The sequence below is a fragment of the Eschrichtius robustus genome, chromosome 16 (assembly GCF_028021215.1).
Source record: "Eschrichtius robustus isolate mEscRob2 chromosome 16, mEscRob2.pri, whole genome shotgun sequence".
NCBI classification, from domain to species: Eukaryota; Metazoa; Chordata; class Mammalia; order Artiodactyla; family Eschrichtiidae; genus Eschrichtius; species Eschrichtius robustus.
Genome location: NC_090839.1, coordinates 68,217,743 through 68,227,893, shown reverse-complemented (window position 1 = coordinate 68,227,893; position 10,151 = coordinate 68,217,743). Strand labels below are relative to the sequence as shown.

At 40.5% G+C, this 10,151-nt stretch overlaps 1 pseudogene; it reads left to right on the top strand.

The window, feature by feature from the left end:
- The first annotated feature begins 6,571 nt into the window (after nucleotides 1-6,571).
- LOC137750423 (ubiquitin-conjugating enzyme E2 W-like) lies at nucleotides 6,572-6,913 on the top strand (annotated as a pseudogene).
- The last annotated feature ends 3,238 nt before the right edge of the window (nucleotides 6,914-10,151 follow it).

The following is a 10,151-nucleotide window of genomic DNA, read 5'->3' as shown; positions in this document are numbered from 1 at the left end:
TTTGCTCTTTAGAATAACCCTCGTCCCATTTTATGGGAGAAAAGACAGAACAATTTGGTAACTTGTCTAAGGCTGCATACCTTGTCGGTGGGGGAAGCCGTGATGGACGACAGGCTTGATTCCAATATTCATGATGTGAAAAGCTGGTCCCAGAAATAGAAGGCCATGGAGAGGGCTTTCTTGATTGCCATAGCAGTGGGTGAATTCTTGTCTCTACCATATTGGCCCTTCTTCAGTGGGCCCGAAGTGAGTGGTGGCCAGCCACGTATTAGGGTTACTCAAGAAACTTGTAGTTTAAGCAGGGTTAGCAAACTATAGTCAGTGGACCAGCTCCAACTTGCTGCAGATAAATAAAGTTTTACTGACACATAGGAGGCCTGTTCCTTTACATATTTTTTATGACTGTTTTTGCACTACAGTGGCTGATTAGAGTAGTTGAGAGACTGAATGCCGTCTGGAGAAGGCGGCATGGGGTCTCTGTCACAACTACTGAATGGGGCAAATGTTTACTACCTGGCCCTATGCAGGAAGAGTGTACCACTTCCTGGTCTAGAGAGTTGACTGACAGATAAACTGGAAATTGAACACCAGAGCTCAGTGAGCTATGGGACTTCCCTTGAGTGGAACTTTGTTGTAAAACCACTCACAAAGGATCAGCAGCCCTCCATTTCCCCATTCTCCACACTGTCCTTAAGACCTGGAAAATAACTCATTAATGAATCAAGTCAATATAGTAAGTTAGTACTTGCTATGTGCCAAGCTCACTCATAGTGCTGCGGATAGAGCTGTTAGCGAAACAGACCGAAAGATGAGAGTGGAATGTGGGAGGGACAAAGGCCCCAGTGATGGGTGCCAAGGGAGAGCTTGGAGCAAGGTGCTAGATTGGGGGCGGTGAGGGGGGAACGCGGGGATAGAGGCAGGTCTTGGAGGCTCTTGGGCGATTTCATGCCAAGTAGAGTGGGAAGCCACTGAGAATTTTTAAGCAGAGTAGAAGGTGGCATGATCTGATTTAAAGTGATCCCTCTGACCACTCTGTAGTGAATGGATTACTGCAGGTTGGGGGTGGAAGCAGGGAGAAAAGGAGGATGCTTTTTGGCTAGTTATGAGGCATGAACTGGGGTTAGCTTGTGAAGGCTGGTAACAAGGGAGGTGGAGAGAACCGTTTGGATTGGAGCTAGATGTGGAGTTAGAGCTAAGTGGACTCTAGGATGGTTAAAATACAGAGGGGATCCTAGCAAAGAAGCCCAAAGCATGCCAAGCCTCTCCAAAGAACTGAGGATGGTGTGGCAAGTTGTAATGGGATTGATCATGATTCTTACCTGCTGCCCACCCACACGGGCAGGGTGGAGGCAGCAGGCAGCGCCCAGGTACCCCTGGAAAAGAGGCTGCCATTTTGTTCCCCACAGGCTCTTCACCACCCCCCATTCCCCCACGGCAGACACAGGCAGATGCAGCATCAAAATAAATGAATCGCCTTGTGCAGGGCAGCTGGCCTCCTCACAAAAGGATGGATAGGACTGGTTAGAGAGAGCTTGACACCTGTGTTGCGGATACATTAATGCCAGCCACAGGTTAATTCTGAGCAATTTCCAGGTGATCCAATAATTCATTAAACTGATGAAAACAAGTCTTTGGAAAATCGAGCCAGTGACAGATAGTAAGCCAATGATTTATTGTCTGGAGAGGAATAAGTGTCTTCTGTTCCATTCCTCAGTCTGTTGAGTGAATCGAAGTGTGCAGGAAGTACAAGGTAGGTGTGAATTCCACTTAATGGGCATCATTTCGGCCCAGCGTGGCGTGCCCTTCATACTGCTTGTTTCATCCAGTATGTAGGTGGAAGGAGGCATGATGAAGAAGGAAGACATGGATACTGGGATCAGGCAAAGCTGAGTGTCTGCTCTGCCAGTTCCTGGCTTCTGTGACCTTGGGCAAGCCACTTCACATTTCTGAGCCTCCATTTGGTTCACCTCTTCAACTGGGGTCATAATATATTCTCTCCTGTACTCAGGGGTGGCTGTAGTAAATGAACATTATGGAGCACAGTGCCTAGAACATCACTGGGGACTCCGTACATAGTGGTAACAAAGATGGGTGAGCTTTTCCCTTTAATGGACATACACACTCAGTGTGAACATTCATACTGCTCCTGCAAGAATGTTCAGAATGCTGACTTAGATCTGCAAGGACAACAAAGTTTCCCAAGGTAAAGTCATTGGGAAAAAGTGGAAAATCAGAAGACTAGGAATATGAGTGATGGGATTTGGGGGGTGCTAGTGAATGGGAAGAAAAGGGTCCTAGGTTTGAATAGAAGAGTTAGTGAAGGACAACTTGGGACCTTCTTTCCAAGTGGCAGTGGAGGGGGTAAGTGGTGTGAAGGAAAGTGTCATGCTTAGAAAATGATGTTGCAGTTGGTTTGATGTCTGGATGGAGAAAGTAGTATCTAAACTTGGACTTATAACATCTTAGATGTGGAAGAAATCTCAGAAATGAGTGGAAGAAATCTCAGAAATGAATGGAAGAACTGATGTTCCTCAATCCTTGTAGTTTTGGCTATTCACCATCCTTTTCATCATCTGGTGACAGCATTTCAATATTCCTCAGGGGCCCACTCCTCCCAAGGTGCATACATATACCATTTTCTATATATGTCCTTTCATCTTTTACCAATGTGAAGTCTGTCATAGCCATAGCAAGTCTAGAAAGGAATTGTGACCTTCCTCTGCTGAAAATACCTAAAATCCACAAAGATACCTGAAAAGGATGCTTACCATGGATTATCGTTACCATAAATAGATTCCTACTCTAACAAAGTACATTTAGAGATTTATGGGTATCTGTTGGAAATCTGTTAGAAAAACCCTAGTTTTTCTAGGAGACCATAGACCCTAAGAACCTTCAAGAGGAACTTTGAGCTTTGGCATCCTCATAGTGTGTATAAGAAGGCTTTAACTTGGTTTGCCTTCTCAAAACTGAAAATTAGCTTGAAATCAGAGAAGGCCTGGAAATGCTTAGAGCATAATCCAACACCCCCCCCCCCGACCTCACACACACACTTTGGAGGTGTGTCCCTAAATATTCACCAGTTCTTTCTGTAAGAGTAGTATATTTTTCTGATCCACTGATGTTAGATTTATCCACGTGACTTGCTCTGGCCAGTGGCATGTGAGTAGATGTAATGCAAACCATGTTCAAGCAAAAGTTTTAAGATTGTGTGTTTTTATCAGGTCTCTTGGGGCTTTGACAGGGACTGTTGCTTCAATCTGGGTCCTGAAATGAGAAGATATGTGGAACAGAGCTGTAGCCGACCTGTGACTACCAGCATATAAAGAGATGGTGAAAAAAACCTAAGTTGTTGTAAGCCACTGAGATTTTGGGGTTGCTTGTTACACAGCATAACTTATTAAAGCTAACTGATATACGAGGTAAGAGGGGTCATTGGTTAAAGAGCTGTTTGTTAAACATTTTAATAGAGGCCAGAGATTAGTTTCTCATGCTAAACTTAAACTTACTCCTATGGAATATTGCTTCTACTCTTTCCACTGCTTTGGGAGTTTGGTGATCCAGTGGATCTGATTTTTCAGGCTGATTATGTGCGCATGTGAAGTGTGTGTGTGTGATGAAGCTTCCCAGACTGAGCTCATGTCAGAAGGACACTTGATCCTGCTTAAAGCCAGCATGGACTCAGCCTTTAGGAGCTGTGTTTCCCAAAGTGATTATAGGTAATCAGAGGTTCATTATTCAGGGGCTGATTATTCCACCTCTTTTCTTCTCTTAGTATAGATCTAGACCATCTCATTTACATGAGCTCTACTCTTCAATCGTGACAGCAAGAAGCTGAGGGAGAAGCCCATAGCCACTTCTCTGCCTGCTGACTCATCACTGTGGCAGAAGTGAGCCATCAATACCTGCCAGGCACTGTCTTGGCACTGATTAGATATGATCTAGTTTAATCTTTATGGCCATCCATGAGATAAGTGTTACTATCTCCATTTTACAGATGACAAAACTGAGACTGAGACGTTAAACCACTTGCCCAGAATCACACAACCGGTGGTAGAGCTGGAATATAGAATCAGGTATTTATCTGTGTTTTCATGACTTCAGTTAGTACCAAAAAAATCCAGAACTGATTTAAATGAAGGATAAAGTCAAATGATATGAAAACAGTACCTATGTACCAGGTAGCAGTTGGGCTGGAGAGCTCCTATAATAATGTGATGGAAAAACTTGATGCTAAGAGGCAAACTCACAAATCTGAGACCACAGGGAGAGGGAACAAGATAAACCAACAATGAGCACCGGTCTTTTTTTGTTTTTTGTCCACTGTATGTAAATTGGCTCCTTGAGAAGATCTTGCAGAAAGTGGCAGGAATAGAGGGTAAGCAGGCTCTGTTTCTATTTTGGGAGGTTCCTCTTTCCTTCAACATGAAAAAGCAATGGCTTTTGTTTAAACCCCTAAACAGTTTACTCTTATACCTCATACAATGTGAAACTGAGAAATGGGTGACGGTGTACTTTGAACAGTAATATTGTCCTCAGCCGGTGTTATTAGTGATGCGACAGAGGTATTTAATTAATTACCACTGACATATGTTTGTGCTAATTTATAAGACTGGTTAGCTTGCACATTGCATCTGAACTCTTGCCTGCCGAGGGAGCTTCCTGAATACAAAGCAATTCCTAACTTGAAGCTAAAGAAAGAATGAAAGAAATCCTAGCATATTTTAAGTGACTGGTATTTGTTGAGACCCTCTGGAATCCTGTTTTCAGTGCTTTCCATGTAATGACTGACAACAACCCCACAAAGTTCCTGCAGTAGGTCTTATTATTATGTCTGTTTCACAGAGAAGGAAACTGAGTGCCTGTCTTAATCTGTTCAGGCTGCCCTAACATGGAGGAAGCTCCCTGGAGTCCCTATTATAAAGGCACTAATCCTATTCGTGGGGGCTCCACCCTCATGACCCAGTCACCTCCCAAAGACCCCACCTCCTAATGCCATCACCTTGGGGGTTAGGTTTCACCTTATGAACTTTGAGGGGGGACACAAACATTCAGTCCCCAACAGTACCTGTACGTGAGGGGCTGGTCACAGAGAGCACTCATACGTCTGCTGTTTACATAGTTGTTCACAGGGTTTTTTCAAAGTGCTTCTCTGAGGATTTCAATGCTCAGGAAACAAGATCCTCTCCTGATCCATTGGTGCTTCTCCAAAGGATCATGGGACCTTCCTATGGGGTGGAGAGAGGAATTTAATATCTGAGTTACAGCTCCCAGGGTTCAGAGACGTTAAGTCATGTGGCTAAGGTCACACAGCTGGTAAGTGAGAGAGCTCTGCTTGTGACCACAGAGACAAATTCCACTCCAGAAGTCACAGGAACTGCTGATGTTCTGTTTGTCCTGGACCACATTCCTCGGGTAGCCAGGAGTGAGGCTAGGCTTATGCAAGGACCTGCTTGCATCCCAGCTGTAGTCCTTACTGCCTGAATCAGGCAGGTGGCTGTTAATCACCCACTACCTGTGGCACCCCTTGGGCTGTGAGAGACGCTTATTCCTCTCATCTTAATTAATTTTCAGCTGCTATTTTTGTTTTTGTTTTTTATTCCCCCTGTTGACAAACTGAGATTCTACACTACTTGTCTCAAACTTCCTTGGTTTTCCTGCAATGTCTAACATGTTACTGGGAAAAGAGAAAAAGAGGGAAACAAAGCATTTCTTCAGTTCTAAGCATACATATATTTCAGTAGATGCTCATTTATTTCCAGATCTTGTATTTGTGAATTTGCCTACTCGCTACAATTTTTTCATCATCCCCAAATGAAAACTTGCAGTACTTTGGTGGTTATTTGCATCCATGCACAGAGTTGCAAAAAATTCCAGTCACTCAACGTGCACATTCCCAGCTGATGTGCACGGCTTTGATGAGACAACCAGGCTTTGTTGTTGCAGTTCTTACACTGCAAACAAGTGCTCTTTTTGAAGTCTGTTTAGCACTACTGCTATTTGCATTTTTGTCCTTTTTATTGGTGATTTCGCTGTTTAAAATGGTCTCCAAGTATAGAGCTGAAGTGCCGTCTGGTGTTCCTAAGTGCAGTAAGGCTGGGACGTGCCTTATGGAGAGAACAGCTAGATAACAGGCAGGGGTCATAGTGCTGCTGGCCCTGAGACCAACATTAATGAATCAACATTAATATTAAAAGGCTTTTAAACAGAAATACACTTAAAACAAAGTTCTGTATTGATTGTTTGATGAAAATGCTGTGACCAGAGGTTTACAGGAACCTAACCTGTATTTCCCCTAAGAACAATGGTTCAGTGTTCGCTAAATCGGTGTTCTCAAAACTTTATGGTACATGACTCCTGTGAATAATGCACCTTTTTTGGTCTCAGTTTATGTTCCCAGCAGTCTGTAAGGTAGGTACCATTCCATTCGACAGTTGCATCTCTGAGAGGCTTAGCAGGTTGCCTGTGGTCACACAAAACCACAAATCAAACCCAGTTCTGCCAGAATGAATCGTCCACGCTCTTCCTACAAAATTTTGCTGTTTCTAGAATTTGCTGGTTGAATTGAATCATGTTGAACATTCAAAAGCACCTCATTGATGGCGTCAATGCAGAACGACTACACAAAGAACTGTTGGCTTTGCAAAATGACCCACCTCCCGGAATGCCTTTAAATGAAAAGAGTGTTCAAAATTCAATTACACAGTGGATTGTAGATATGGAAGGTGCACCAGGTACCTTATATGAAGGGGAAAAATTTCAACTTCTATTTAAGTTTAGTAGTCGATATCCTTTTGACTCTCCTCAGAGATGACCACCAGAATTCTTTTTATGTTCGAACATGTAACAAGAATCCAAAGAAAACAAAATGGTGGTATCATGATGATACTTGTTGATGCCACTGTTTTCATCCTCCTAGTAGAAGACAGTCCTACTGAGAAAATGAGCACTTCGATCATTCAGTCTTTGAACTTTTTAACCTTTGACTGGAAATGACCTATAGACAATGAAGACTACTTCCTTTTACTGCATTTTTACTTGTGTGCATTCTGGGCGCATGTTGATCGCTGGTTCAGTCCAGACAACTGACATGCTTTTATTAGTCATACAGTATTGATGCAGGTGTCAGGAAATGTCAAATATAATTCCATTTTGTATTTTTATTTTTTTAAGCTTTTGGAAAAGTTCCAGGTCCTCATGTACTGTGCAATAACAATGACTTCCTTGGCGGTTTTGGGACGTTCATTGCCGGCAACGGACGTTGTAACAGGAAAAATTTTCATCAACTCCTGCCACCCAGTGATTAATGCATGATAGGGCCTATGAAATGAACTTAGAGCGGGATTATAAATAAAGTGAGGGATCCAACATTACTTTGAAAGTCACCCCAACTGCTTATATTTGGATTCTATGCACTGTGAACCTAAGGTTAACAGCATGAATTAACATGCGTTTTTAAAGGACTGTAATGAAAGATCATTGTGTATTTATTGAATTGTTTATATCTGCTGTCAAATTGTTTTGACATGGACGGTTTTCAAGTAACATTGGCAGAGAGGTAGAATACGTTATCCCTCTGGTGAAAATGAATTCATCTGTTGTATATAGTTCCTCAATCTCTGAAGTAAAGGTAATATAGGGTATTGTAAAGTAAATATAGTATTTATAGTAAAGTAAAGGTAATAGAGGGTATGAATGGTTTAATAAAGGCTTTATTTTGGAAGAAAAATGACAGTGATGATTAAACTGCTGCAGTCCATAATTTGGGCTTGTTATTTGTACATTAACGATTTTTTTTCCAAGTAGATTACACTCTGTTACTTCCTGCTAGCCATCAGCATAAACCCTGCTGCCTAAACACTGTTTCATTTATTTATGTTTGGAAAATCCGTAAACATTTTTGTCTGCAATTTTGTTTCTTTTGTTATGTTTTAAGTCAAGTTTGAACGTTACAATACTTTAATTGAAAAACTTTTGTCAAGCTTTTCCTTGTAAATTTTCTTTATTTGTAAGCATCATCTTGTCCTTCAGTCCTGTACCCTAAAATAAGGAATACATTTTGACACAGGCTTAATGTTTTAACAAAAGAGTGTGGACATTTTTATTTTAAAATTTAGGTAAAAGTACACTATAGAATATGGCATGTTTGCTTATTTGTCTCACACAACCATACAGTTTTGTTCTGGCGGGATTTGTTTTGTTTTGCTTTGCTTTGTTGGTATTTAAGACTTTGCTTACAGCTAGATAATATTTTTCTATAGAAAAAAAAATTTTTGAAGGGTCCAGCTCTCAGTATCATGTAAGCTAATGATACTGTAATTAGGTTCTCTTTTTTTAAAAAAAACTACAATGAGATATCATCTCACATTGGTCAGAATGGGCATCATCAAAAAATCTACAAACAATAAATGCTGGAGAGGGTGTGGAGAAAAGGGAACACTCTTGCACTGTTGGTGGGAATGTAAATTGATACAGCCACTATGGAGAACAGTATGGAGGTTCCTTAAAAAACTAAAAATAGAACTACCATATGACCCAGCAATCCCACTACTGGGCATATACCCTGAGAAAACCATAATTCAAAAAGAGTCATGTACCAAAATGTTCATTGCAGCTCTGTTTACAATAGCCAGGACATGGAAGCAACCTAAATGTCCATCAACAGATGAATGGATAAAGAAGTTGTGGCACATATATACAATGGAATATTACTCAGCCATAAAATGAAACGAAATTGAGTTATTTGTAGTGAGGTGGATGGACCTAGAGTCTGTCATACAGAGTGAAGTAAGTCAGAAAGAGAAAAACAAATACCGTATGCTAACACATATATATGGAATCTAAGAAAAAAAAAAAAAGGTCATGAAGAACCTAGGGGTAAGACGGGAATAAAGACACAGACCTACTAGAGAATGGACTTGAGGATATGGGGAGGGGGAAGGGTTAGCTGTGACAAAGTGAGAGAGTGGCATGGACATATATACCCTACCAAACGTAAAATAGATAGCTAGTGGGAAGCAGCCACATAGCACAGGGAGATCAGCTCGGTGGTTTGTGACCACCCAGAGGGGTGGAATAGGGAGGGTGGGAGGGAGGGAGACGCAAGAGGGAAGAGATATGGGAACATATGTATATGTATAACTGATTCACTTTGTTATAAAGCAGAAACTAACACACCATTGTAAAGCAATTATACTTCAATAAAGATGTTTAAAAAAAAAAGCAATTAATGTATTTTATAAATTACCTTTCCACATATGCAAAATCTGTTTCTACTACAATGTTACTTTTACTAATGCCTATTGTTGCACTCTTTTTGACATATCCTGCAGTGAATATATGAATCAATTTGGGCTTAAAAATGAAAGCCAGTTGGCTAAAAGGTTTGAAATATGTACCCCAGCAAAACCTTCCAATCAATAATTGGCAAAGAATATTTTACAAATTGTTTTTAATCTCTGTATAGATGACATTTTGTAGCTTTGTACATGTTAATTAAAAGCATATAATTTTATACTCTAAAAGTATAATTGTTGAACTCAGGGGTGGGTAGACTTCTAAAATATGTCTGCTGTAGAAATAACTTGAAAAAAATTTTAAACTATGGCCAGCCACCAAATTGTGTACACTGTTTATACTGTTAGTTAGCAACTGCCACTGTTTAAACTTAGAAACATTTTTGTTCTTGACTAGATATACATAAGTTCTCACAGTAGTAGTCTCTACCAGTATTATTAGTTGGCTGATTCAACAAGACAAAAAAATGTTTTTTGGAATGCTTTGAACTACTCCTAGTTTTTAACTGCTTTTTAATATGAAAATTGCAGCTGTAAATTATGTATTTTTCATATTTTACATAACTGCTCTAAACTACCGATTCACTTGATCATTCTCTGGGGTGGGGTAGGGGGTCTCTCTCTGTACTGCTGGTCCTCTTACTAAAACCCTTTTATAAAGAAATGACCTGTGACATTTATTCACCAAAGTAATTAATATACCAGGTCAAAGATTAACAATGCTACTGTATAGATTAATAGGTCATATATAGCCTCAATTGAGTTTTTAAATACAAATAATAGTATTTTAACATACCTCTCTCTCTACATAGAGATACCGTACAATAAATTAAAATGACATAGAGGAAAGTAAAG